Raw genomic sequence first — 2692 nt, forward strand, 5'->3', positions numbered from 1 at the left:
CATTGTTTTTAGTATGTTTTTAGTAGGATCTAGTTACTTTTAGGGATGTTTTCATTAGTTTTTATGTTAAATTTACATTTCTGGACTTTACTATGAGTTTGTGTGTTTTTCTGTGATTTCAGGTATTTTCTGGCTGAAATTGAGGGACTTGAGCAGAAATCAGATTCAGAGGTTGAAGAAGGACTGCTGATACTGTTGGATTCTGACCTCCCTGCACTCAAAATGGATTTTCTGGAGCTACAGAACTTGAAATGGCGCGCTTCCAATTGCGTTGGAAAGTAGACATCCAGAGCTTTCTAGCAATAGATAATAGTCCATACTTTGGCCAAGAATAGATGACGTAAACTGGCGTTCAACGCCAGCTTTCTACCCAAATCTGGCGTCCAGCGCCAGAAAAGGAGCCAAAACCAGAGTTGAACGCCCAAACTGGCACAAAAGCTGGCGTTCAACTCCACAAACCTCTGCACGTGCAACACTCAAGCTCAGCCCAGACACACACCAAGTGGGCCCAAGAAGTGGATTTATGCATCAATTACTTACTCATGTAAACCCTAGTGACTAGTTTATTATAAATAGGACCTTTTACTAGTCTTTTTGACCATCTTTGGTCTCAGTTTTAATCTATTATTCTTCTTAGGAGACTATTGATCACGTTTTAGGGGGCTGGCCATCTCGGCCATGCCTGGACCTTCACTTATGTATTTTTAACGGTAGAGTTTCTACACTCTATAGATTAAGGTGTGGAGCTCTGCTGTTCCTCAAAGATTAATGCAAAGTACTACTGTTTTCTATTCAATTCTTCTTATTTCGCTTCTAAGATATCCATTCGCACCCAAGAATGTGATGAAGGTGATGATTATGTGTGACGCTCATCACCATTCTCCCCTATGAACACGTGCCTGACAAACACTTCCGTTCTACATGAAATAAGCTAGAATGAATATCTCTTAGATCTCCTAACCAGAATCTTCGTGGCGTAAGCTAGAATGATGGCGGCATTTAAGAGAATCCGGAAAGTCTAAACCTTATCCCCAAAACTAGCTTATTTCCTAAAGAAATGCATGAAACTAACCTAAAAACAGTAAAGAAAAGGTCAGTAAAACTGGCCAAGATGCCCTGGCATCACAACACCAAATTTAAATCTTGCTTGTCCCTAAGCAAGTACTGGAACAAGAGAATGATGAATGGAATATCCAGAGGAATGAGTCATTCTTGTGGAAGTCATGTTACTGATTTTATGGTGGTTTCATGCATAGCAACTTAGGTTCATTCCATTACTGGCTTTCAGACTTTTATCATGTCCCTAAACACTTACTTTGTTTATATCCCATGAGACTTTTATTCATTGATCCTTTTATTGTTATTTCAAGGGTTATTTGTGTTATTTAAGCTAAGTGCTCTGTAAGGAGGCAACTCTTTAATATAAGCTTTCAGCCAACACTCCCGAACCAGTTGGTTCAAGGTGCTAGGTGTTGAAGCACCCCTAAGGACTTACTCCCTCAAGTCTCTCCCCCATACATACACACCACAGGCATATAATTTATTTATTTTCTTTTCTTGAGACCTTGGTGTCCAGCACCTCTTTGGGTTACTAAATGCTCTGTAGTTAGGGTTAGTCTTGATAGTGGATTTTCAGCTGATAATCCCGGGTTAGTTAACCCAAGTTACCAAGTGATAAAGCACCCCTGAGAGCTTATTCATCCAAGTAGATCCCTCACACAAGAGCACCACAGACACTTGTCTCAAGGTCCAAACCATTGGTGCCTAGCCTTATTGCTTACTCTTTTTCTTTTGTTTTTCACTTCCATTGTTCTTTCCCTTTTCTCTTATTAGGATCTTGTTATTAACTTAGTCTCATGGCTGTATCCAAAGTCAAGTATTCAGGATAGATAGTTGTCCTCCTAGCCTTGTGGTTGAACCAACTTAGCTAACTTATGACTACCCCAAAGATTCATGAATGCACTTCTACATTATGAACTCTACTTTGGTCTTTTAAAAACATAAACATTCTCTTCTCATTTGATTTAAGATGGACAAGCTTACAAGTAAATGAGGGAAAGATGCAGTAACATTTAAACCAGAAATCATGGACCTATTCAGAAAGAAAACTTAAAAGACAGAATTTAAAAAGTTTAAACATAACATGGAAGCAGGTTCTATTTCATACAAGATCTTCCTTATTTAAAGCATAGAAAACGATGGACTAAAAAGAACTCCACCACCTTTCATTCATGTGGATGCCCATGCTCCCATCCTTGCTTGTCCTCATTGTGTCTCTCTTGAGTGCTTGTGCTCCCACTTCCTTTGCCTTTTCCAAGCAGCTTCTTCCAGAAACCACCATCTTCCATCTTCTTCTTGAGTATCTCCTTTTGCTGTTTCACCTTTCTCTCTTCTTGTTCTACAAAATCTTTTTGGACCTCATCATATGTAGGGATGGCATAGTGTAACTGATGCATATTACTAGTCATGTAGTTCAACTTGGCTTGAGTGTTCACATAGAACTCCTCCCTATGTAGTTGCCTTCCTTCATTGAGTACACTGAACTCATTGAAAGTTTTCATTTGGGCTATCTGCTGCTGGTTGAGTTCTTGCAAGTGCTTCTCTTGAAGCTCTTGCCTCTCATTCACTTGGTTGATGGCTTGAGTGAGCCTGGAGTAGTGTTCCTGCTGCTGCTCCATTTGTTGTTTTTGCC

This window comes from Arachis ipaensis, chromosome B02 (genome assembly GCF_000816755.2).
Source record: "Arachis ipaensis cultivar K30076 chromosome B02, Araip1.1, whole genome shotgun sequence".
In the NCBI taxonomy this organism is placed as follows: Eukaryota; Viridiplantae; Streptophyta; class Magnoliopsida; order Fabales; family Fabaceae; genus Arachis; species Arachis ipaensis.